General features: G+C 49.4%; 1 protein-coding gene across 1 annotated transcript in view; it reads left to right on the top strand.

Moving 5' to 3' along the window:
- Nucleotides 1–15710: 15710 nt before the first annotated feature.
- KIF26A (kinesin family member 26A) overlaps nucleotides 15711–27176 on the top strand; it is a 96153-nt gene continuing 84687 nt past the window's right edge. The window contains exon 1 of the mRNA XM_039712879.1: nucleotides 15711–15949. The gene's annotated coding sequence lies outside the window, so the exon portion shown is untranslated. The remainder of the gene's footprint in view (nucleotides 15950–27176) is intronic.

Here is a 27176-nt window from a genome sequence, read left to right as displayed (position 1 = left end):
CTGGGGGCCGTGGCAGCTTAAACCCCCTGAGAGTCCCTCCTCAGCCTTAGTCCAGTATGAGCCCTGTAGCTGCTCTGCTCCATCAGTTATGCCCATCTAGTTCCTCAGCTGCCTAGGTTTATGTGAATCACCTTTTTTCTTGCTTCTTGGAGTGCAGCAGGAAGCAATTTTTAGAACAACGGGCACTAAAATTAGAAATAATTCAGTGACACTTTTATAGTAGCCACATGCAGGAGTACTTGTTCTGTAGTAGTTTAACCTTCACAGTATCATAAAACAGCTGTAGAGCTGGCTTTGGTGTCAAGATGACATAAATTTATAATAATGTTTGGTTACCACATTTCGAGAGCCTTACACAGAGGTATTCCTGCCAGTAGCTTTTTTTCTGACTCCATTAGATATCTAGACTGGGAGAGCTGGCATAAAAACAAAGCCCAAACTGGTTTTTTGGGGGTGGGTTTTGTCTGATAATTTTTTTCCTCTGGGAACATTGTCCATAGTTGATCTGGGTTAATATCCAAAATGTAGTTGGCCCTTTTTTCACTTCAGGCATTTTAAATCTGTTCTAGCAAATATCATCTTTTCTGGGTTTTGCAGCACAGCCAACCTTATGAACCTGTTCAATGTTGATGGTTCATTAATTGCTCTGATATTTTCATCCCAACCACCTTCTTAGCTTATTTTGTTAGGTTTTTTTTCCCCAAAGGCTGCAGCTTCATGATTTGTGTGATTTAAAGACAATGAGAATCTTTATTTAAGACAGTTCCTAGCTCCCATTGTGGCAGAAGAGTCTGAAATAGTAATCTGACGACACAGAAATGCTCAGAAACTGGTAAACAAATGGAATTAAAGCCATTTTTACTCTCGTGATTTTTGTTGAAGGGTGGGGATGAATGATTCATGATGTCCTCTTTTTTTCTTTCATTTTCCTAACACTTGGAATCGGCAATATTGCATTGTAACAAGCCTCTAAAGATGTTCTCTATTAATATTATGACATCCAAACAGAAAGCCAAATCTTTTCTCTTTCACATGGGCTTAAACCCAGAAAAACACCAGTTATTTGTATACACTGATGGAACAGAATAAACAGACACAAGATGCTAAAAGTGCTACAGTGATCTGAGGATTTGTCCTTTCAGGTAAAACCAGGGAGCCCAATCCCAAATTTTGTCTTGCCCAGTCTGTGTTTTGCTGATCTATTCCCAGGTCAGAAGGCTTGTGAAGCTCAATTGACACATGGAAAAATTACTTTTGGTGAGCTATTGAGAAAGGCAGTGTAAATTCTGGCAGCAAGAGATGTGAAAAGGGGTTCCCTGGATGACTCTGTTGCCTGGGGACAGAATTCATAAGCACCTGGCTCCAGGTAAAGGTGGATTTGTAGCAGGAATAAGTGGCTCTGTGTGCCACAGCCTTTCTCTTTCCAATGTCTAGAGCTTCCTTCTGGATTTTCTTCCCTGAAGATCAGCTTCTTCAGGTGTATGATGACTTTTGTGAGTCATGTTCCCTTTAGTCTTCCCAATAGATGGGTAAGATCTAAAAGGTGATTTAGAATTAAGAGGAGGTCAGACAGGATTTTTATTTCAGTTTGATCCTTGCCCCCTCACTGCAGCCTGTATGTAAACCTGCCTCACCAGGCCATACTCTGCTGTGCCACATTCACACACAGGTTTCTTTGGGACCACTTTTGGCTTTGTACCTGAGCAGCACAGTGCCAAGTACTAAAGGTCAAAGTGGTGGCATCCCAGGCTCCCCCTAACCAGATTCAGATGCAGAATTGTAAAAGGCTGTTTTGTGCTCATGTCAAATTAAAGAATAGTGTTTTATTGTTTTCATAGACTCAAAGTTTGTAAGGCCAGAAGAGGATAGTCACATGACACCAATTTTAGATGGCATGTGTGAGAGGCTTATCTTCCCAGACATCTCCAAAGCGAGGACAGAGGGCCTGTAGGAAGGCTCCTGGACAGAATCTCCTTTGCTATGGAGGGAGTGTAGAAGATCTGCTTACATCGAATGCATGTCAGGAGGCAGTGGGAATGCTTTCCATTGGGATAATCTAGTTCCTCCTCTTTCATAACACTGCTAATAGGATGCCCTTGGAATATTTATGGTTTAGGGTGGAACACATCTTTAACAAGGACATGTGGTCCAATTGAAAAAATGAGGCAATTTCCAGACTCTCTAAAATAAACAGGAGATTCATCACATATAATAATGTTGTTCACGTCTTCCCTCTCTATTTTTCTTTCCCTAGTAAATACAAACATATTTTTCCTGGCTCTTCTTATGCATTCCATTTGGTAATGAGGGTTTAAAGAAAAAAACAGAGTGACCACACTACTTTGAAGACAAGCACTGGATTTTAATGTTTGTGCAGACTGTGTATTAAGGACCTAATATTCCAAGGAGAGGCCAGCCTCCTGCAAAGTCATGCCTTTCCAGACCCAAAGACTAAACTAAGCTCCAAAATTAATATTTAGACTTAATTTTAAGTGGTCTAGAAAGTCAACATGGAAGATACTGCATCTTTCAGCCTCCAGGAGCTGATGTCAGCATCCGGGAACACAGGCATTTCCAGTATTCATGGGCTGTCCAATACTCATCACATCTGGGCTGAAGTCAGTCTGAACCACGCAACTGTGACTTTAGATGCTGTTTAGTGATGCTTTATCACTATATATACTTATATATACATATAAAATACATTAAATATATATTAATATATATTTAGTGATCAGTGAACAGTGTTTCTATCACACTGCCTGTGGACTTGGCTCCATGAAGTTATTTATTATTATTAATTATTTATTAATAAATAGAAACAAATCCAGAATGTGTTTGAATAAAACTGTATTTTTTGACAGAGAGAACTAACTTGGCTTCAGGTGGCTTTCTACTGGGAGCACCTATCTATAGTCTTCCATGTACCATAAGTTCCAAAAAAAGCAAAATTATTATAGTCAGCTTTTTATTTACTGTCTCTTGAGAGACTTTCTGAATATTATGGTATTAAGTTGCTGCCCATCTTCCTTTAAGAGCTGACTTTTCAGCGTGGCTGAGCATCGTGCATACACTTTGCTGCTGGTAGCAGCTGCTCTGTCCTGGGACAGAAGTTCACTCACAGACAAGGGGAGACACCTGTGGGCCCTGTGTCCCTGTCGCTCCTTTGCCACACTCAGCTGTACCAGCAGTCATATAACTGAGGCACTTAAGGGGAAAGAAAAAAACCAGACTATGAGCTGAATTGTAATGGCAAACCATCCACTCCTGTGCCTCTCCTCATATGTGGGTTGTTAGTTAAACAAGGAAGTAGCAAAGGGCTGTTTGATGGTAGCATGTGCTGGGTCACCCTATTTGTTCAAGCTGGAGAGAAGATGGAACCATTGAAGTCCCAGTGCTGTAGGCTCTAATCTGAATGCCTGAGATCTTTCAGTTGAGTGCTTTCAGTCATGACTTTTGGGTCACTGATGTTGATAAAATGGAAACTGTCATCATCTTTGCCCAGGTAGGTAAGCAGTACAACCAAAGACTTTACTGTTGTCACCATCCCAATAGGTGTGAATGGCTGGGAGTCTGGGAGAATATGTTCAGCCTTGTGTAAACTGGGGTTGTTCCTGACTGTGTACTGGAAATTGAGCAAGATCTATTAAGGAGCTGCAAATAATAGGTTATTGTGGGGCCAGGAGAGCTGCTGTGTTGCCAGAGCAGCTGACAGCTCTTGCTGTTTGTAGAGCAGATAAATGGTGGCCTGGCAGTGGGAGGATGGGTATCTCACTGCAGGATTGGTGTGGGGAGGTGCTGGCCTAGGAAAGCAGCCAGGCAATGTGTTTGTTGTGCTGCACTCAGCTCGTGTTTGATAAGAGAGGTTAAAGGAAGGCAAGAAGGGGATGGATGCCCTGGTAGGGGATTTAGGATGAATCTGTTAGCAAAGGGGTAGAAAAGAAAGTGTCTTGGGTATTCATTTATTTTGGGGTCTTTTCAACAAAGATTTATCTCTCTTCCCCAGTGGGAATGCTAACTTTTGTGCTTCATCTTTGCTTGCTTTCTGTTTCTTTCTCTTTCCCTCTTGTCTCCTTTCATCTTCATGCCTCTTCCTCCTGTGACTGTATTCCCCAAATCCCATCCCACTCTAACCTCTTCCTCCACTCCTACCTGCCAGAAGGATCACCAGAGGAGAAGGCAACCTTTGTTGCTCAAATCTCTTGCTAGATTTTCCAGGTTAGACACAGTTATGGTTTAGTTAGAAGAATCAGTGAACCAGGGAGATTGCCTCTCCCAGTTATTGTTTTGGTCTTTTGGAGATGTGTCTGAATCCTGTCCTTCCCCACTGGAAACAAACTTTTCCTTTGTTTGAATGATCAATTTGCATCTGTTATGTGATGGACTGTTTTGTTTCGATGTGTTTAGCAGAGCTGGCTATGCGGGAAAAAGAACCAAAATTTGACACATAAAAAAGGGTATTGGCCAGGTGTCTTCTGCAATAGGAAAGAAAAATACTGGAGTGGAGATTCTGGCTTGGTATCCCTATAGTTGTGGTGGAAATGTGCCTGTATGAGGGCCAAAAAGATCTTCCCTTTTTCCACAGCAGGGTCCTTACCTTCTGGCCTGGTTTTGTAGAGCTTTGGCAAAGGGAATAGAGGCTCTGGAGCTCGTGGTCATTTGGTTGCCTGCTGCTCTAGACAACTGCTTGCTTTGTCAGTGGCTGTAGCTGGTCCTGCTCTTCATTTCCCCCTGTATGTTGACTCCTGGCTCAGATGGCCCAGAGGTACATTGGTAAGGTGTAGGAGCCTCTTGTGCCAGTAGAGTATTTCTAACCTGAAAATGTCTGGGTGAGAATGGGTACAGAGGGAGAGCTTTTCCAGTTTAGGGAACCATTTGTAGTTTGAACTGTCATATTTTGCAAGAACCTGTCATCACTTTTTGTGTCATAGGCTCTCCAGCAATGTTTTCCATGTGCAAGACTGATTCTCTCACACCCCCTTTCTGCCTTGTTTCACAGAAAACTCCATCAATTCTCCTTTTCTTCCTCGGGCTGTCAGCACCCAGACAGTGATTCAGGTCTTCACCCTTTATATCCTAGGACAGAAAAAAGACAATATACAGCCAAAAATTCAGTGCCAAAGATTAATAACTAGGAAAAGAAGTTTTTTTTTTCTGAAGAAGATAAATCAATTAATTGATTAATTAATTAATCTAGCCACTTGATTTTAAAACTTCCTTTGTAAAGCACCTTCATGCAGAATGGGGTGGGGTGAGGTGGGGAGGGAAAGAACTATTGATGATCAGCTGTTTATTTATTGTGCCATTGTGGATTGAGAACTGGCTGAATGGCAGGTCTCAGAGGATTGTGATCAGTGGCACAGAATGTGATCAGCAGCACAGAATCTGCTGCTGTGTCCAGCTCTGGGTTCCTCATGGGGGAGCCGTGGAGCTCCTGGATTGAATCCAATGGAGGGCAATGACAATATTTAAAGGACTGGAGCATCTCTCTTATGAGGAAAGCCTGAGGGAACTGGGCTTGTTCTGCTTCAAAACAGAATGACTGAGAGGACACCTCACCAATGTAAGTATCTGACAGGAGGGTATCAAGAGGATGTAGCCAGGCTGTTCTTGGTACTGCTGAGCCATAGGATGAGGTGCAGTGGGCAGAAACTGGAACACGGGAACTGCCACCTGAACTTGAGGAATAATATCCTTACTGAGCAAGTGACTGACCACTGGAACAGGCTTCTCAGAAAGGCTGTGGAATCCCCCTCACTGGAAATATTCAAAAGCTGTCTGGACAGAATTTGGAGTAACTTGCTGCAAGGAACCCTGCCTGATCTGGGAGGTTGGACCAGATGGCCTCCAGTGGCCGCTTCCAACCCAAACCGTGCTGTGATTCTGCGAAATGTGCTTTTTGTGAGGACCTTTTCTAACGTGCAGAGCGCGGGGCTGCGCTCCCGCGGTGCCGTGCCGGCATTCCCGGTGTCCCTCGGGCCGTGTCCCGGAGCCCGCTCGGCGCCGCCCGGCCGTTCCTGGCGGGGCAGCGCCACCTGCCGGGAGCACCGCGGGGAGGGATGGGATGGGATGGGATGGGATGGGATGGGATGGGATGGGATGGGATGGGATGGGATGGGATGGATACTCACTCTCTGGTATGTGTCTTTCCCAGGCTTGGGAATCCAGCGCCTCCATGTAGTTCTCAGGATCACCACTGTCTTTCAATCCAAAAGTTCCTGCCTGTTGCAGCAAGTGGTGTCTGCTCTGAAGAGCCACTCAGTTGGTGAAATATAATCGCCTGCCGTGTTCTGTGCCTCTCACTGGCAAACCAGCCTCTTTTCATCTGAGAGACACAATTTTCTCTTTTCAAATAAATATATTTTAAATTTTTATTTGGGAAATTGAGTCTCTCTGCTTGGTTAAATTAATTAATTAGGTGCTTGACTTTGGTTGGGGCCGTTAGAAAAATGCATTCAAGACTTGATGGGGTGTAGAAAGTAAAACCAGCAATTTCTCCAGTAAGTAAGCTCCATTAATGTGACCTGAGAAAAGATACAAGATGAGGCCACACCGAGCTCTCTGTAGCACTTTTTTTAACTTTGTTGCTTGGGATATAATCTTCATTGTGTAGGAGAGGGTAAGGAAGGGAAAGAAACTTCACTTCCAGGCTATGCATGGCCAGCAAAGCTAAATGTCTCTGCTGTAGCTCCTTGGATATACTCATGTTTGTTGTGATGCTATTTTACCTTTGATGGAAATATGATTGTGCAGATGCTTACTTATAACGGGAGTCTTTTGTCACCAAGCAGACTGTCCTGGGAATGCCTCTGTGTGCCCTACTGGGGAGATGGGGAACTCTTTGATTAAGGCCAGAAGTCAGCGCTGGTTTGTTCCTTTTTTCTTTGCCCTCCCCCCTGCGTGAAGTCTTCCCTGGTTCCCGTTTGCTGCCCGGGATTCTCACGGCCCCACAGGAGAGTCTCCCGGCCATGCAGGATCACTCTGCTAATGTGAGGAGGAGGAAGAGGAGGACACTTGGTCAATGCCAGTTCACAGCCCTGCAGCAAAGCCGAGTTAGCCCGTGGCACCCTGGAGCTGGGCAGCGCGGGGCTGCTTCCTTGTTTAAGGAACAGGTGATTTCCCTCGCTTCTCTCGCTGTTGGTGTGGCAAACCTGTCACGGGACAGAGCAGAACAATCCTCTGACCTCCACTTCTGTCCGTCACCACCAATCCCTCGCAGCCCCGCGATCCCTCTGCCAAAGCCACAAGGACACTGAGCCACAGCGCCCAGCTGCTGTCAAAACCTCTTTTCTCTTTGTCATCCGTCCCTCACCGAGGCCGAGGGGAGCGGGCACCTCCCCGGCTCCCCGCGGGGGGAGCGGGGCCGCTCTCCAGGGTGCTGAACCCGCCCGCTCCAGCCCCCGGAGGCGCCGCGGGATTCCTGTCCCTGAATTCCCGGCAGCACGGAAAGGGGACCAGCCCTTGTGGTCACCCCCCGTACTGCACAGCCGTGCCGGGGACTCCCCTTGAGTGTCCCGCACCCCGGGGAAAGGCGGTTCTAAAGTGGCAGGCAGAGCACGGAAAAAGTAATTCTCCCTCCTACCATCCCTTTTAGAAACCACCCAACCAAACATTGAAAAGGAGGCAGTTGTGGGCTTTGGGATTTTTCGTTTTGTTTGTTGCTTTGTTTTCCACTCTTCTTACGGGCTGTGGCATCTGGGAAGAAGTCATTGGAACAGTATTAGAACCCCAAATCTACAGTGCAAGCTGGACACTACTAATGTGCCTGGGCAGGCTGTTTCACAGAGGAGATGGCAGCTAGGGCTGAGCATAACAAACACGTAGGCAAGCAATTGAGGGTTAAACTGGCATGATTAGGGTGACAAGAAATTAAACGTGAGACCACGGACCAGATACTGTCTCTCTTTATGACTTGCAAATTAGAATGGAAATTAAAAAGCTTGAACACAGAGATCCCCACGCCTCCCAGACACGGACAACTGAGCAAAAGATTGTCTGTAACTGTCTTTCATTAAGTGGTGTCAGGCATTCCTTCCCCTGACCTTCACCAGTTGTTTACAGGAGGGTTTTCCATCTCCTGTTGGAGATGGGTTATGAAGAGGCAAGAGAGCAAGACAGAGCAGACCCGAGATGGGCTCTGAGCTGCCAAGCCCAGGCAGGGACAGGAGAGCCCTTGCACCAAGCTGTTTTACCCAGCCCTCCCTACAACCCAGGTCATGACCTGGGGCTTACTAAAGCCCCTGCTTTGCTCCGGACTTGTGAGATCCACGTTGTGGCCTGCATTGCCCTAAGCACAGGTGGGACATGGTCTTGGCATGGCAGGGAGCCCCTTACTGTGGTGGGAACTGAGAAGGGGTTCTGTCGGCTGGGCTGGGCCCTGCAGGACAACAGGTGTGGTGAGGAAGCACTGCTGAGCAGTGATGAGCAGATGGGCAGAGCTCCACAAAGAGGCACCCAAGCGCAGAGCTGGAAGAAGAGCTACCCAGAGGCAGGATGGAGTTGGCTAGCCTGACTCACCTCGGGGACAGAGAGGAAATCTGCCTCTGGGGGTGCATTTAGCCGCTCTTCTCCGTGTGTTCCCCCCGCCCCTTCTGGTGCAGGCACATCCCTCCTGCGGAGTCACTGCTGAGCCATTGCAGAGTCACCCGGAGCTGGTACTGGCATGCTCCTCACTGGTGACCGGGAGAGGGCCGGGGGCTTCCCCAAACACCCTCCCGGGCCCCAGGGGTGTCCCAGCCCTGCAGCTTCAGCCGAGCATCCCCAGCTCCTCCGGGCACGAGGTGCCCACACGCTCGGGGGAAGGCGGGGGCTGTGTGTGCCTCTCACGCCGGTTTCACCGATACCATCGCTACTTTCTCCGCAGTCTGCAAGAGCTGAAGTTTCCCTTGATGGTCTCGGCTGCCCGCCCCGCAGATCAATTAAACCCAGAGCCGGCCTGATCAACATAAAGGGGAGGCCACACAGCAAACAAACAAAGCAACCCAAAACAAACGGGCGCCCCCGCGGCTCCCGGGGCCCCCCCGCGCCCCCCGGGCAGCCCGCGGTGCAGAGCGCCCGGGAACGCCCCGAAACCTGCAGCGCCCCACGGGGAAACAGCTCCCCTGCACCCGCAGGGAGCGGGTCCCGACACCCCCGGAACCCCCGGCTGCCCCAGGGGCCCCGGGATGCCCGAGAGGAACGGGGGAAGCCGCCGAGGGGTCCCCGAGGGGTCCCGCTGCCCCCTCTAAATTCCGGGCTCCGCTTGGTTTGCCTCGGGGCCGGCTTTGAATCGGGCTGTGCCCGCCTCCCCTGGCCACCGTCCCAGCCCGCTTCGCCATGGCTCTCCTTAAAGAACCACTCATTTACCGTGTTTTCCTAATGATGTTTTATTTAGCTATTCATGAGCTATTTGGTGTTACACTGGCTAGGGTTATTCCTGCTCTGCTTTCCTTTCCCTCCTCCTCTTCCCTCGCTTTGATGTCCTCTTGCATATTATACAAACAAGATCAAAAGCTACTTTTACCACCTCCGCCCACCTCATACAATATTTGTTACGGGAGAAAGTGTGTTTCGGGTCAAAACGCTGGCTTGTTAGAGAGAGGTACTACCCAGCTGAAACCGGGGGAGGGAGGGGAGAACGGGAAGGGGGGGGCACAACATCAAGTACATGAACTTTAAAGTGAGCCCTATTACCACGTTATTTAAAGGTCTGATCGTGTCAGGCATAATACTGAAGAAAAATGTTATGTTGGACAAAATGCTTATATTTTCCTGCTGTATTAATGAGAAGCTTGCCCTGGGCTATTTCCCCATCTCAGAGGGCAGCAGATGCAGAAAGTCCTTGGGGAGTAGATCTTTGAAATTTCATCAGCATTCATGGGTGACCTAGCCTTTTCAAGCACAATGATAGACATGATAAATCATCTTTGCAAGGAATTCTAATTATCCTTTATATGGCCAGGTTGCCTCTCAAAAAGCAGATATCTAACATTTTTCCATATTGCTTCCAGATTTCAGTGAGGGTGTCAAAAGTCTTCTGCAATCCTTCTTCCCTGCTGCTGACCATGTTTTGTGACATCAGCCCTAAACCCCAGTGTGTGCTGGAGTCAAACTACTCTATTAAGTTACACGCTTGCCTGTATTGAACTAAATTTAATTCCTTTCCTCTCTTACCCAATGAAATTATGTGGTGCAGTGTAAGATAGGATTAGAAGTATATCATTATAGCAATTAATACTATAATGCCTCCATGATTAGTGTGCTACATTGAATTTCATGGATTTTTGCTCACTCTTGCCTAGATTTCCCTTGGGTCCTCTAGCCCAAACCATTGTATTCTTAGTAAATTAAATGTGAAATCACAGCAATATACTTAATAAATCCACTATCACCTGTATGGTGCATTAATAAAGGGGTCCAGTGCAACCTGTACAGCGTCACCTTGCAGCCTGGGATGCAGACACTGGGAAAGCTGTTTCCCTGGAGGTGGGAGCTGCCTGCCACATCCCTCCTCTCCTGCCCAACTTTCTCTCTGCTTGCAGAGCAGGCCCAGGGGAACAGAACTGTGGGAGCCCAGCACTGCTCACCCCAAAGCAGGGCACAAGGATTTAGGCTTGTGGCTAGCAGGCAGAATGCCTTGCTCCATGGTTATTTGTGGAAGGGAATGCATTGCAATGCAGTAACCCCACACCGTGCTTGGGGACTTGGATGAAATCCCCCGCCCAGGGAGGTTCAAGCCTTTTCCCAGCTCCCCTGGGGGAAGAGGTGGGGGTCTTTAAAGAGAAGCCTGTTTGAAGTGGCCCTGCTGGAAATGGGGTTATTTCAGAGGTACAGTAATGGCTGTCTGGTTATCTGCAGCCAGGGCTCTGTGGCGGGGAGATAAGATATTTATTAAGAGACCTGTTTTAATGCTCAGGGATCGCTTTCAGAGGGCCCAAGAAAAATGGACTTTATCTAGTATATTATTATGTACAGTCACCCTGTTGATGTTTTACTTTAGTTTAGACACCATGAATAAAAGGTAATAACTTTCCCTTCAGCTTGTTTATCGGCAAGACACCTGAGGGCAGTGAGGTGGGGAGAGATTTGCTTTAATAGGGGTGATTAAAGGGAGACTCTCCAGGATTAGGGGAGAGGGTGGGGTTGCACAGGACCCTCAGTGCCTGACATTCAGGGCATATTTTAGACCCAGACCTTCCTAGGAACTTTGCCAAGAGTCAGGGAAGGGGGATAAACTGTGTTGGGGAGGGAAGTCATGGTGGGCTGTAGGTGGCATGAGGACAGGGAAGGCCTGGGCTATCTTTGAGCATGGTGTGAGTGCTTAAATTTGGTTGGTGTGAAAATGTGGGGGGTGGAGACAGGTGCCTCAGGCCTTCTCCAGAGCAGGCAAAAAGCCTTCTTGACCCGACTGAGTTTTTTCCCTGCTATTAAATGTTTCCAAGCCAAGGTGGGAAAGACTCCAGTGAAATGACATTTCATGCTTCTGGTTTTCTGGTTCTGGTGATGGACAGTGTTCTACCTCATGCTGAACAACTGAACTGAGTGCCTGGGAGGGGACGCTTTTTACCTGGACTCTTGATGTCCATACCACCATTTTGCTTGAATAGTTTTTCCTTCTGCACTCCTCTTCACCCACTTATTCCTACTCCCTTGGTAATGAGAGACCTTCCAAGCATGGGGATCTTCTGTGGCTGGGGAAAATCCCACTTGGCAGGGGAGGGTGGTGAAAGACTTTGAATGCATAGTGGTGCACAGCAAGACAGGAGGCTGAGACAGGGTTGGTGGGGGGTGAGAGGGTGAGTTTGGGCAAGGTGTCCCAGGGATTGAGTCCCTGCAGACACCATTCCCAGATGGGTTCAGGGACCAGCTAACACATTGGCATGTCTCCACATGATAGCTGGATGAGGAGCCAAACAAATCCTTGCACCTTTGCTGTAAGCATCTCACCACTCCCACCTTCCTCCCTCCCAGCACTGCTTTAGTGCCTGCCTGTTACATCGGTACACCTCCATCCTACAGAGACACCCACTAACCCACTTTCTTCATCTAACGCACAGACTCATCATGAGCTGGGAAGCCCAGAACAGACAACTGAGTAAATTCAGAAAAAAGTACAGTGTTCTTTTATGGCCATAGAGACTTAAGACTTCTTTTGTCTCTTCCTCTATTTCCTCTTCCTCCCTTCTCCTCACTTCCCTCAATTCCCCTTCCTCTTAATTTCCATCCCTCCTTTCCTCCTTCCCTCCCCGCTCCCCAGCAGCCGCCACCGTCCCGCAGCTCCCTCCCGACGTGCCGGGCTGCGGTCGGGGCCAGGTTTCGGGGCCGGACCTCAGCCCTGCCCCGGCCGCAGCTGCGGTGGGAGCAGCGGGCCCGGCTGCGCCCTGCCCGCAGCACCCGCTGTCCGGGCGGGGCGGACCGGGATAAATGGATTATTCACCTCCCTTTCACTGCGGGCCATATGAAGCGGGATAATGCTTTTGTCAGGGGGAGGATTATTTGTTTAGCGGGAAAGTTCGCGGGAAGGGATTAGCGCTTTGCCCGGAGCCCCCTCCCCGCTTCCATGCATCCCGCCCGCCCGACGGGATGGGCCGCGAGCCCTGCCCGGCCCCAGGCCGGGACACGCAGGGAGGCCGGGCCGGAGGGGCGGCCTGCAGGGAGGGCTGCCCGGTCCGGGAGCAGCCATCGGGCACCTGTGTCTCGGCCCCTCGATGAGGAGGAGCTCGCTCCCTCCCGCCGTCCGCACGCACTGCAAATACAATTAAGCAGTGGGGAGAAAAGAGGGGAAAGCTTTTTGGAGGAGTGAGAGACCGCGTCCCTTCCGAAAAGTGCTTTACTCTGCTCCCTTTTTTTTTTTTTACCTCCCCCTATTTTTTTCCCTTTATTTTTGCGCGCGTCTTTCTTCCCTCCTAAACTGACTTCCACTGGCAGCTTTTCCCTCCTTGCGCTCACCCCGGAGGAGGAGGAGGAGGATCAGGAGGAGGGAAAAAAACAACCCACCAACCCAGGCACTCAACCCACCCCGCAGTGGATGGGGGGAGGCAGGAGGCTCGCAGCGCGGGTTCCTGGCCAGCGGGCGGTGGGAGCCCCGTGGCTCGGCGAGCTGATGGCCGGCGGCGGGGGAGCAGGGCGCTGCGGGCCCCGCGCACCCGGCGCAGCGCCGGCCCCGGCCGCGGCCGCGGCGCCTGTGGGGCGCTGAGGGCTCCGCGCTCGCTGCTCAGGCAAGGTGCGCTGACAGGGGGAGAAAACGGGAGGAGGGAGAGCGGCGGAGAGCGGCAGAGAGGCAGAGACTGGCGGGTCTGCCCCGGCTGCTGGCTACCGGCTACCTCACCCCGGCGGCGCATCCTGGCAGATGACGGAGTAACTCACCCGCGCCTGGCTTTTTTTTTTTTTTCTTTTTAATTTTTAAGGGGTGGGAGGTGTTTGCTATTTTATCCTATTTTTTTCCCTCTGTGCGCGTGTGTGTATACAAATACATCGCCTCCGCTCAGGGAGCAGGATATTTCAAACCCCAAACTATGGCTTTTCAAAAATCGCCCGATGCCTCCAACGCCACGAGGAAAAATCCCAGCCTCCTGGAGATAGGAGCCTTGTGCTTGGACTCGGAGATCATCTTCGGCTTCACCAGCCACCTCCTGCGGAGGAAAGCCAGGGTAAGGGGATCTTGCCAGCAGGGGCCCGGGAGGGGGTCGGGGGCCGGCTCCCGGGCAGGGGGTGTCGAACTTGGCGATGCGAAGTTGCGGGCGGCGGTGTGGGGCAGGTTTCAGCACCACGAACAGTCCTGTTGGCTCCGCGGAGCGGCAGAGCCGCGCTGCCGGAGCGCTGCCGGGGCTTCCCCGCGGGGACCGCGGCTCCCTATGTGACCCCGGCTCCCTGTGTGACCCCGGTTTCACATGGCGAGCGGTGGCACCGCGTCCCGCTGTTTCTGGGAGGGCTTTGTACTCACTAAGAACGGGAGGTTGCTCAGCCCCGCAGCGCGGCTCAGCCCAGCGTCGGCCGGGGAGCCCACCCCTTTACCCCCCGCCCCGTCCAACCCGAGCCGCGGAGCCGCGGGAGGGTTTTCCAGGCGTTGTTTGGGCACGGGAAATTTCGGAACGACTTCCCGGAGAGCAGCATTACCCCGAGCAGGCGGGAGAGGGGAGCCGGGGCGCGGCACCCTGGTGCCCTGTCCGTGCCAGTCCCGGCTGCCCCAAGAGGGACACACGGGGTACCAGCCCGTGTCCCCGGTGTCTCCGCTTTACTCCCAACTTTTCCGGGCGGTGCGGGCAGGCGGGGGGAGCGATCACAGCGCAGGGGGGCTCTCTGCCCGTGGTGCGGGGCGCGCCTCAGCGCTGGGCTCGTCGCCCAGGGCATGCACCCTTAGGGGTGGGGCGCTTCACACACGTGCCGGGAGAGCCGGAAAAGTTTAAGCGGTGGCGGAAAGGTGCCGCATGGGGCGGGATTATTCCCCCCCCCCGCCATATATGTTTTCCCACTCTTTGTGCTGGGCGATGCCCTCTTCACCACAGACGCTGCCCCACGCGCCACCAGCACCCGCTCGCGCGGTGGCGGGGAAGGGGCCCAGCAGCCGCGTTGGCACCCGCGGGGAAGCGGCGGCCGTCACCCGGCGCGGGGCCCGGGCCCGGCGCACGTGCCGGCCCCGCCACTGCGCCCGCGCGGGCCCGGCCCGGGGCAGGCAGCGGCGCGCGCCCCGCTCTCTGGGGGGAGGAAAAAAACCTAAAAACAGGAGAAAAGTGCTAAATGTACGACCCGCGGCGGCAGCCAAGTAGGCAATTAGCTGCGAACGTTAATTTCTCCATCTGTCAGGTCAATTCTCGCGTGTGGGAGCATCCCGTCGCGCCCGCCGAGCGGCGGGACAGTCGGCCCCGCGGGGCCTGTGCCCCCCGGCACCGCATCCCAGCCCGCGGGGCGGAGCGGGGGAGCGGAGCCCGGCCGGACCCCTGGCCCCCGCACCCCCAGCGCCGCTCCTGTGGCTGCGCACCCTGCGGCGGGACCGCACCCCGCGCCCGCTTTTTTCCCGACTCCCGAGGAGCCTGGCTGTTAAGAGTGTGAAGGAAGGAACGACTTAAGTCACACTGATTTTGTCACTGCCCCGGAGGGTCACTATGAAATGGCATCTTTCTCCCCCCGCCGCTATCCCAAACCTAAACCCGAACCTCAGCCCGCCCCGCTCACCGCACCCCGCCCAGCCCAGCCCAGTCCGGTCCCTCCTCCCCTGCCCTCGGAGCACTTTCCCAGCTTTTTTTGCCGACGTGCTCCGGTGCTCTGGGTCCTTCCCCGTGCCGCCGTGGGGAGCTCACTCCTCCCTCTCCCATCCCAAACTTCGTTCCCGTCTCAATATGGGAGGTAACATCACCTAGAGCGGCAGCCCGGGCGGCGGGGACCCGATCACTGTTGGCAGCCCTGACCCCCGCCCCGCTATGGGCGCCCCGGGCCGGCCGCGCCGCCGGGCTCCGCGCCGCCCGCACTAGCGGGGCTGGGCAGCATCCCCCGCTACCATGATCGCGGCCGCCGGCAGGAAGGCTCTGGGACTCGATCCCCGGGCGCCGGGGGTAAGTTCCTACAACACTCATCTCCTCCCCGCGGTTGAGCTTTTCCTTAGTTTTTTCCTTTTTTTTTTTTTTTTTTTTTTAAATCTTCCTCACTTTTTTTTTTTTTCCCCTCGCGAGGAGGGTGGGAGCAGCGTTGCCTGCGCGCCCCGCGTTGCTGAGCTGTGCTGTCTCTCCGCAGGTGGCGGAGGGGAGCGGGGTGCGGGAGCTCTCCCCGCGGAAGAGGCCGCCGGCCGCCGCCGAGGAGGAGCGCTGCGCCAGCCGCCCGCCGCCCGAGGGAGCGGGAGCCGCCGCGGGCAGCGCTTCGGCCGCTGGAGCGGGCGGCGGCCGGGGGCTGGTGCCGCAGCTGCCAGGCGCAGCTGGCCGAGCTGAGGAGGCAGGCGGCCCGGCTGGCTGCCGGCGGCTGCCCGCCCAACGCCCCGCCGGTAAGTGCAGCGCCCAGCCCCGCCGCGGGATCGCGGGGGAACGGTGGGGGGATGGAGGGCTGGAGCCTGGCCCCGGCCCGCGCGGGGTCACAGGTACATCCCCAAAGGATTTGGGAGGGGAGCGTGACGGCAAAGCCGGTGGTTTCCAACCCTGGAGGGTTCTTCAGAAGTTCAAGGATTTCCCGTCCCGGACTTTTATCAAAAAGCGAAACTGAGCGGCTGGACGCTCAGCCGCTGCTGCAGCCACCGGCTGCCAGAAACAGTTAAAAATAAAACAGGGGGTTTGGGAACAGGAGAGAAAGAGCCGAGGCGCGGCTGTGCAGGTGCCCAGAGCCCGGGTGCCGGGGGAACTCCCCGTGTGCCCCCGCGGGACCCGGGGCTGCCCAGCCCTGCTGACACCGCCCCGGGGATGCTGCTCCGTGTTGCGACTGGGATTTGGCTTCATCCTTACTAAGAGAAGCTGCCGGTGGCAGGCGTTCAGCTCCTCCTTCCGAGAAGCCCATAAAGTGCAGCTGAGAATCAAACAGTTGTGTCTGTGGCGCTGGAGGAAACTTTGAGTAGGATGGATGATTTTTGAGTGGGCTGTGCTTTTGCCCTCTGGGTGCTTGAACGTGCCTGCCTGGCTGATGCGCTTACTCCTGTCCTTAATGTCCCTCGGGCAAGCACTGGCTGTGTCATTTTCCTCCAGTTTGTGCTTGCACGGTGGCACTTAATGCCTGGTAGGGAATGGAAAGTGCATGAGGATGCCAAGAGTTTCCCTCTTACACAGGTGCAGCTTTATTAGCATGTATTGTAATTGTCTGCACGCTTTTTCCTTTCCGTGTTTTTTTGTTTGTTTGTTTTTGGTTTTGGTTTTTTTTTTATCAAAGGCTTTTATTATCCGTGTTGCTTTTCCTTTGTCAGAGCAGGTAGAGCAAAGATTTTGAAAAGTGAAAAAAGACAGTCTTGATACAGAGTCTTGCCTAGACGTCTGAAGAGATCCTGAGAATTAGCTGATAGGGCAAAATGCAACAGAAGGCCCTGAGATTCTGTTTCAGGACACACAAAACCTGTGTTGGGGTTTTGATAACATTTGGAAGTAATGTATTGTTTTCTAAACAATGCTTATCTGGATGTTTGCAAGAATGGGGGGGAGGGTCTGAAGAGGAAGCCAAACCCTACTGACCTTCGTTTTCATTCAAAGAGTTCCTGTATGATCTACAGAATTCCCATTGAATCTAAATATAGTTTTGTTTGGAAGTGCATTGTGGAGCAGTGTCCGAATGCGCAGTGAGGTTTGCATTTTCAGGCCAGATCCAAAGGCTTTTGAAATCGACAGGAGTCTCTCTTTTGGCTTGCTGGGCTAGGAGTGGGCTCTCATTTCGGTGGTGTAAAAGGTCACATATCTTACCTCATGGGATTCAGGACCGTTGGACCTTTTGTTTTTTGGATTGCCGCAGATGGTGGAAAGAAGTTCAATTTCCCTTGTGAAGTGCCTGAGATAGGCTGCTTCAATGAGGGGCACAGAAAGCCCTGTTCCTGTGTTGGGGTGGGCCTCTGCCATAAAGAATTGGGTCCTATCTGTGAGCGGATCTCTGCCATGGGAAAAAAAATTCCCAGTGTAGGAGAGTCAGGGGCCTCGGCCAGGTGTTCAGGCGAGGAGCCCTGTGAGCAAAGGCCTGTTTGTGTGGTCTCCTTCCCGCAGGTCTCGGGGGACTTCCTTGATAAGCACTCGATGATGGGTAAATGAATCCCCCTTTTCTGCAGGGTTTCAAGGCATGCCCAGGAAGGTAATGAAATAGGAGTTATCATGGTGTCAGACCCTGGGCAGCCCCGAGCACGGAGTGACAGGTACCCGGAGTTCACCGGCTGTGCAGCATGCACTAAGGCTTGCTGGTTGAAATGTCTTGAAACCTGCATTCTGTGACGCTTGTGAGACCCAACTGCAAGCTCGGATTCCCTCTAATCCTGGTGTGGCGGCTCCTCAGGAAGGAAGATGCAATAAACAGTTGTCCTTACTGCCTTGTGAGTGTGAAGTAGGCTAGCGGGAGATAGCAGGCAGGGGTTCGGCTCCTCAGCTGCTGTGAATTGGCCGTGCAGTGGGAATCTGATGCAATATGCTGGCAGGGTGAGCACTGTGTAATGTTTGTGCCAAAAAGGCAGCTTGCTCGATCCCCCCCCACCCCCCCTTCTTGTTTAATTATATAACAAGACATCTGAAAAAGCAGCTCCTCTCCGTTAAGAGTTTCATGCCCATACAATGCAAGTCCCAAGTTTCCTACGAGCTCTTCTGATGCTCTGTCAAACTAAGCAACTACTGGATGAGTAAACACCAGAAGGCTACTGCTTGGAGCATGCTGCTCTCAAAGGATTTACCTCCTTTGCCATAATAATTAAGAGATCTTTCAGCACAGATTCAGAAAGGCTTCCACACCTGGCTGCAAACCCTTTGGAAAGGTGGGTGGGTGCCTCGGAGATGAAAGAAGGGCTAGTTTCCTGCTGTTGATATCTTTCCTGATGAAAGAGTGGAGGTGTATTCTCATGCGTGGGGCAGCTGACAAGGGGTTGAATTCACATTAGAATAGAAAACCAACGTATGTTTGCAGTCTGCAGGGATAACAAATCTAATTACTTGAGAGGGCTATGATTCATACAGTTTGTGTTGTTATCCTTTCAATTAGACGTATTTAAAATATATAAATAATTTAAAGTTTCAGTGCTCAGATGATGTGCATTGATTACAGAATACTGTTAGTTGTTTGTGTTTCTTCAAAGTCCTCCAAATCTCTGTGGACAGCTGATAAAAAGATACACCTCTTTGCTTGTGTTAAAACTCTTTAAACAGTCTCCCAAACACAAGATTTACTGCATCCTACACTCTCAGTTCCCTGCAGTTTACTGCTGCTGCCTTTACAGTTTTCTACCACAGTGAGGCCTGTGTGTGAATCAAAATGTGATTTTCATTAAGTGTGGATGGGGCCAAGTGAAGTTTAATCTGAAATTATCCCAGATTAACATTTAGGTATTGCAATGTTGGCATCAGTTACTGGGTCATGTACTGAACTAATGTAGGAGGGAAAAACAAGGTGTCTTGGTTTATCCCTAATTGAAAGTTTTGCAGGCTGTGTCCTTGGAGAGTTGGTAATGGGATACAGCATCTTCTACTGCCAGAGTTCTGGCTGGAGTGGAGGGCAGGTTGTTGCTGTTGGCAGCTGTGGGACAATCCATGGGAAATGAGTTGGTGGTCTGTGTTTCACTCCCAGTTGGCAAATAGCCTTGTCACAAACCACAATTACCACTAATTGGCATCATTGTTGGCAGTTTCAGGGAGACACTGAGGGCTGAATGGGATGTAAATTAAATTAGTAATAATATTTCTTAGCACCTAAATTCTTCATTGTGTTTCACAAATGCTAATTAATCAATTTGTGTGACTGCCCCTGTTAGGTAAAACCCAAACATGCTGTCATTTCTGCAGAGGTGTATGTCAGACTGAGGTGTGTGTCTGCACAAGGAAGGGGAGAGGCAGGGACTGTTCAATATGAGAGATGTGCTCCTGTAGCTGCATTTCTGGAGGTAAACTCTGTGCTGCCTCTGGCACAGGCAATAGCCTTAAGGATATACAGCTACTATAAAATGGTTTTAGGTAATCCCTTATGAGCAGAGGAAAAAAGCTCTCCTGCTGTTAGGAATACGCATACGGATGCAACTACATCCACAAAAGGAATTTATACTGGTGTAAATACTTTAGTTGTAGAAAAGCAATGCTTGTGCCCAGGTATACTGTATTGGAAGAATTTTTTATTGGTACTCAAAGGAGGCCTAGACCAGCAGAAGTTCACTTTGAAAAGGGTTAGCTTTGATCCTCAGCCCAGGGGTTCAGACACCGCATTTCACTTGTCCCCATCCACCTTCTCCCCAGACACCCCCAGTCTGAGCAGTTTATACTGTACCTACTGCCAGTGCAGGCAGGTGCTAGAGGCAATATTAGCAGAAACATTAATTTTGTGTTATAGCTTGAGTTCAGGAAGTTCTTGCTGTCTTAGTTTTTAAGAGCTTCTTTTCTTCCCCATTCTGTTTTGTTTTAAATTTTTACCCCTGTTGCATTATCTGCACTGTGTGTTACATGGGGCACACCACTGAACAGCTTCCAAGGGCCTGAAGGACAAAGAAGAGAGAGCGTGGCTGAATTGCTGGTGTAGATGGCAATTTTTTGTTCCTTAATACCTAAAAAGTCCTGTATTCCCAGCTGCCCAGGTGAACTGCAGTTGTGTACGAAGTAACACGCTGCCAGCTCTGAGTATGGCAGCTCAGTGACCAGGACAGCTTATGCCTTTGTTGCTGATGAGCCATGAATCATTTGAGGGAGCTAAGCAAGTCCCAGCCTGCTGTATCCATGTCACGGCTCAGTGTTACACCAGCCAGAGTTGGAGGAAGAGCTTTTCCAAGAGCTGCTGCTCTTGGTAAGGGAAGATGACAGTGGCTTTAGATGTGCTGTTTACATGTGCAGATGCCAGGCAGTGCTGGACTGAACTCCCATCACTCCTCCTTCTGCTCAAAGTGATGGTCTGGTGGTGGCACGCCTGTGTGTGCTGCTGATTGCATCACCTGAAGGGGAGATGAAGAACAGTGTTTTGGGATGGGCAGGCTCTTTCCTGTGTACTAAATAACTCCCCCCTGTTCCCACCAGCAGCAGAATGAGGGAAGGAGGGTTTGGTAGGATGGATGTTGACTGCATTTGTTCTCCCTATCCTTCTGCATTAATCCCAGCTGTTCCCTCCTTGTCCCAGATGACTCCATAAGAGGCAGCATCTTCTCTGTAGCTGCACACATTGTTTGCTTGACAGTAAGCTTGGACATCTGGTTTCTGCCAAGCTACTAACAACACGTGGGTGATAGTGCCCAATTTCTCTCATAGTTTGTGGAAGTTGTAGGAACTTGTTCTGAGCCTTCTGCCTCAATTTTAGATCATTTGACAGGTTCAAAAGCTGTTTAGAAGGGCTGTAACTATGAAGACTGGAAAGAAGGACTGTGCAGTAGTTCTTAGTGCTTTGGAAAACCAGGCTGAGAGGATAGGCATGGGATTGAGGACTGTAGCCTTGATGTGTGAGAGTCAGGGATGCTTTGTAATTCCCACCATGGCCACTCTGATGGCCTGCTATCAGCAGGGATTGAGGCAAGGAGAGCTCATGTGATCCCTGGCTGCAGTAGCTGTCTCCTCACTGTGCACTGCTGGGTGCTCCAGGAGCCTGTGCTGCATGTGGAATACCCTGGGAGAGGGCTCTGTGTCCTCAGTGTTTGCCTGCAGGGCTGTGCTTTCCCTGAAAGAACAAGGATTCAGAGCATATGGGGGCTTCTTGCAACACTCGAGGTGCATGTGGAATTGGTCTAAGCTTTTAGGAGCAGTCCCTGCTGAGTTTTCCTGCCTGTGCCCATTGTTTCCTGTTAGTGTGTCAACCCTTACTACTGGGGTAGCCCTTACTGCCTGGAATTTGGGAGTCACAATGGTGACACAGCTGAGTCTTGGCTATGTTTGGGGTCCTCTGTTATTTAGGGGCTCTTTTATTTTCATTGGAGGCCTCTCTCCATCTGGGTTGATATGGATAAGGGGAATTGAGTGGGAGAGTTGTCTTTTAAAGATTGCTCTCTAGAGGAATCAAATTTTCATGGCTCTTCACAAGCACTAAATGCACCTTAAAATGTTCTATATTTAACATTTCAAAAACGTGTAAGTCGAAAAGTAATGTCTTAGTTAATAAATATGAAACTACGGGGCATTTTTTTTAAGATGCACATTTAATATTTAATTTTGAGAGAGAGACTCTTGCAGAGACTTGGCTGTGGAGTGCTGCAGGCAATGAGCTCAGATGTGGATTTCAGGTACGTGTGCAGTCTAATAACAGGGTTAGTGACAGCACTGTGTCAGATGTGTTGACACGAGCAGTTCCTTCTTTGACGTGGCGCAGTCGTTCCCTGTGTGACAGGACAGGCTGCGGAAACTAATTGTAATGAGCTTGCTTTAGACACTTAGGATTTTCAAGCATGCCCTTTTAAAATACAGGTGAGAGGGATTATCTTGCAGTTTGGATGCTGGAGGCAAGAGACCTTCTCTCTGGGGGATCTGGAGTGGGGGAGTGGGGATTGCACAATTAGCTGAAGGTGCTGTGGTCTCCCGGGTAGCTGAGGGTAATTAGTGTTTCTCTGGCTCTTTCTCTGGCTAATTCCTTCAGCACCCTGCCCTATTAGGGGAAAGGGAGGAAACACATAAACCATTTCAAAATCCCAGGGGGTGGAAAAGAGCATCTGCTGCTAACATCTGAGGTTACTTTGAACCTGTTGAAATATGTAGTAGCTGCTTTATTGTTTTTGCCAAGAGTTTCCACCTACAGTGATCCCAACCTCTGACTTGTTAACAGTGAGGTTGTTGGAGGCAGTAGTCATCCTCCTCCTCATCCCTGGCTCACAGCAGCTGATAGTGGCTGCTGCTGTGGACCTGGCACTGCAGGGTATAGGAGTGGGGATGACTGAAACCACCGGGATTTTCCTTCTTTTTTTTTCCCCCCCTATGACCAGGATTATCCACAATGTTCACAGTTGCTGCATGTATCTCCTGCTGCTCAGGTACCCCAGACTAGCTGCACTCTTTGGGCCTGAGTTGTCCTTGCCACAATGAAGATGCTGATGTAGGGAACAGCCAATTAGTCCCTGGGTTTTCAGCTGGCAGATGGACATTTTGTCATGAAAAGTGAGTAGAGATTTTGCTTCACCCTGCTTAGACAGGGAGAACCTCTCTGAAAGCGTTTGCATGTCTTATGGAATATTTTTCCATGCCAGTGCTGTTTCCTTTCTCAGCATTGGATTACCTTCAGGAACTAGATCTGTTTGGATATTGGTCACACTGAGTATGGCAGACAGCTGTCCAGTTGGAAGTACTGTATCTGTTCTTTATTATTTACTGGAAATCAGTGGAATTTGACTTGTCTGGATTTGTCTCCTTGTCCTCTGACCGCAAACCTGCAGCACTGGAATAGTTATTTTGTATTTACGTGTCCAGTACATCCCCAGGTGGAAGGCATCATTAAGAAGGTGGGAATCTTGTCTATTGCTGGCTGTGCTTCTGATTGGGACCTGCCTGGCTTCTTTTATAAGTGTCTACTAATTTTGTATAGTGACTCAAGGGAGAAAACTTGGGCCTTTCTTCAAGGAGAATCATACCTCCTGCTGCCTCTATTAACAGGAATTGTTCCACTGCAGGGATGCAAAATCTGAATTAACCCTTGGATTTGTCACTGAGTTTGTGAATTTGGGCAAGCAGTTTAAAGGGCTTAATTTCTCCTTTGCTCAGCAAAGAGAAAATGCTTCCATCTTTTGTTCATTTGCAGTAAAAACTTTTTTTGTGGTGGGGACTCTCTCTTGCCTGCATGGCATTAAGTATCATCAACTGCTGTTAGTAGAGCTGACTGCTCCTGAAATGTGCATAACAAGAATATATAGCACAGGGATGCAGAAAATAGTGAACTCTGTGACTTCCAACTGAGCTATGAGGTCAGGTGTTGGGGAGGGGTTTCTGGGGCTGGGGTCACTGCAACAGCAGAAGGAGCTAAAAAATCTGGGGTCTTCAGGTTAACTGTAAAGGTAGTAACAGGTAGTCCTGAAAATCTGCTGGTTCACCAGGAGAGGGGTGGTGAGGCTGTGGAAGGACACTGAAGGTCTGTGGTGTGTGTTTAGTTCAGTGGAGCTTCAGCAAGCAGCAGGTGTCAGATCAGCTCTGGGAGCAGGGGTTAGAGCTGTGCTGACAGTACCCAGAAGGGTTTTATCTGCATACTGCACAATGCTTCCCTGTGATGGAACTGGAAAGCTGCCTTGTGGAAATGTGATGTGGCCTTGTTAACTGGGGGCTCTCAGTGGCTTCAGTCCCTCCTTCTGCTGTTGAAGTTTATGCCAAGGTGTATTAATTATTAGTTTTTCATTAAGCATGTTTTCTAGAGGAACTCAAGAGCAAAGCTTCAAATTATTATTGCTATTATTTGAAATATAGTGGGGATATGTCACTTAGCAGAAGTAATATATTCTTCTCAAGGATATGCTAAAGGGAATGTAAATCTTTGGCATATAGTTCTTTGGACTGACTTTGCTTTGAAGCTCCTTGAACCTTTAAGACATAGCTGGCAGATGTTCATTCTCATGCTGGACAAAAAAATGTTTGATATAAATATATCCACCTAATTTAGGCAGCATAATGCCATTGTTGGGTGCTTGTTTTATTACCAAGAGTCTGACTGCTGTGTACATTACCCTAATGTACAATGAATCAGAGAAATCTCAGCTCTTGCTCACAAAAAGAGGCTTAGGTGAGTACAACCTCCTTCTTTGAGTCAAGTCTTAAAATTTGTCCTTGATCAGCGTTCCTGGAATTTGCAAGCTGCTCAAGAGTTTTGGCTGGGGCTGGGCTGCTATTACCAAACATCAATACCTGTGCAGGACTGACTGGAACACTGGACAGACAGCTGTGGGAAGATGATAAATTTTCATTTTGCTCTTAACAAATCTTCCCCTGATGGTGCTGAGGGATTTTACACTGCTGGGTGAATGGGATGGGAGGCCTTCTGTACAAAACTGAAATGTGACACTTCTTGCTAGGCTGGGCATTAATGGGGCTTTCAGCATGAAAGGTGAAAGAGAAGCATTAGTCCTGGTTCTCACAGCATTTAAAATGTTATGTTTAAATGTGTTTCCTGTTTTATTGCAATGTATAATTTGTTACAATACGGTTTGTGTTACTGTCTGTGTGTATAAATTTATCAGTGCTGGTTATGCTGTAAGAGGGGGCAGCATTTGGCTTTGTGTTTGAACTCATTTGGGATGTTAAATATACTCAGTTTGTATTGTATTCTGGTTTTATTACCTTATGTTGTTCTCACTGTATGTTATGTTGTAGCACATATTTACTCCTTTTGGCATTGCTGCTGTTCTCCTAGATCTCAGACTAGAGCAGTTTCTTACATACGGCTATATCAAGTAAAAATTTCTTTTTAGGAGTTGCCTGGTGCTTTTGCATGGCTGTTACATGGCTCCTGAGGAGTTCAGGGATGGTGTCTCTGCCCAGGGTACATCACATGTCCTTCAGCAGAGTGGTGCTGCTGAGTGGTTTGGAGGAGGTGGGACTGCTGGAGTGGTTGAGATCAGTGGCACTATGCCAGCCTGGTGGCACGTGTCCAATTCCCACCCTAAAACAGGGCAGCAGGACCTGTCTCCAGAGACTCTGTGTAATGTGACAGTCTTTACAATTGTCAGAAACTTGAGGACTAACAAGTGGTTTGTGTGATCAGGAAATCTGGCCATCCTTGTTTGAATCCCTCTACTCCTGTTGGGTCACCCGTGGTGTTCCCATAGTACTGCATGGCCCTGGGAAACCTGGTTCCAAGGTAACTCTCGTTAATGATGACAGACAAATTTGCTCTACCAAATTCAGCCTTTGAAGGATGGAGGTGAGGGACAAATGTCTTTGCCACTGTCATTTCTGGGCAATACTTGGTGCCACTTCTCTGGTCAGTGAGCAGAAGATGAAAGGGCTGGTTTGTCCCAAATACCCTTTCTAGAAGCTGTTCCTTAGCTGTAGTATTATCTACAGGTACTGCAGAGCTTTTGTATGATATTTGAAAACTATGCTGTGGGCCAAACATGGGGCAGGATTTGGCCTACAACTATTTTGCCTGTAGCTTAAAATTCAAAGTTAAACCCAGAATCTGTAGTTAAAATGTTCAGGTGTTAGTGTAACTTGTGTAACTGTGAACTATTTGTCTTTCTCTGGAGATTTTGTTATGAAGGCAGGCAAATACATTTGACATTCCTCCAACAAGCTCTTACAAGGGTAATTTTGTGTGAATGATTGAGTGGCATGGAAACACGGTGAGATACCATCCTTTTGTGGGTTTTGTAAAGAGGAGATACAGCTGAAATAATTCATAATATGCACAGAATCTCAGCAGACTGCTGAGATAGCTTCTTTCAGCAATTACCTGTAAGAATAAAGTAAAAAGCATTTATTATTGATACTCACTTTTTACATATTAAGAAATATTTCTTCTGATACTTCTAATTTTTTTATTTGTAGGCTCCAAACGAGTGTAGAGTAAGACAAATGTGTTCAAGAAGAAAAATATATGAGTTAATACATTAAGTTTACATATTTCTCGTTTGATGGATTTATGGTTTTTAATTACATCTTCATGTCTTGCATTGGGACCCCTGGGGGCCCTTTCTGAATTTCATACTTGTACACATGAGATGCTTTAACCTGCCACCTCGTGCAGTCTTACTGCTGCTTGACTGACCTCTGCTGAAGTTGCTTGTTATTCAAGTTTAAAATCTGAGACATCCACAAAGAGCTAAAGATGAGAAGAATATTTGTGTGGTTGAGAGAGTTTCTCATGGTGACATGTTGTGAAACACAGGCTGTGAATGGGTTTCTCTGATTTTTGTGTGGAAGGTGGAGTTTGTGCTCAGCGTTTGCTCAGTTGATCATGAGGAGCAACACCCTGGCTGAGTCTTGCTGGCTCCCTGAGGGCAGTTTGGCAGTGGGAAGTAGTCATGTCTTTGGTAACAACCCTTTGGGGAGCCGTAGCTGGTTTCAGGGATGAGTATTTTCAGCAATACATCGTCCTGAATGTAGATCTCCCTACTTCTGTCTCCGCTTACATGCGGCACTGGATTTTCATTTCATAGCAGTTTGCATTGTGGTTCTTTTATTGACAGTGGAATCAATAACCTGTGTTAACAGGTGGAAAATGAAGCCTGTTTGCTCTGTGCAGTTCCAGTTGATTTACATGGGTGAATTGCAGAGGAAGCCAGACTGCAGAACTGGTCAATGTCTGTGCTCCAAATCCATCTCTCTGTGTTGGTGTCATTACCTCTGTCTGCTTTTCTCCAGCACGTCCTCTTCATTTTTCTGTTCAGTGGGAACATAATTGCCTGTTTATGTGTATGTGTGTGGAAATAGTGCCAGGATCTATTTGTTATAACTATGATATAGCTTACTGAAGAGGCAAAAAACCCTGGCTGACAATATTCAGGCTTTCCAAAAGAAACTTGCTTTTGGGACTGACAGGGAGTGTGAACAACATTCAGGCACAACTTAAGCTCCTGTTCACAGATTTGTGCTGTGTATTCTTTTATTATTCTGGTCATGGTTGCTCATAAGCACATGCAGCTCAAAAGCAAAGTAGCTCTGTGCTGTAAGAATTTAGCT

Source organism: Passer montanus, unplaced genomic scaffold (assembly GCF_014805655.1).
Source record: "Passer montanus isolate IOZ18808 unplaced genomic scaffold, ASM1480565v1 scaffold27, whole genome shotgun sequence".
In the NCBI taxonomy this organism is placed as follows: domain Eukaryota; kingdom Metazoa; phylum Chordata; class Aves; order Passeriformes; family Passeridae; genus Passer; species Passer montanus.
Note: the sequence above shows the minus strand (reverse complement) of the source record. Positions and strands in the feature narration are given on the sequence as shown.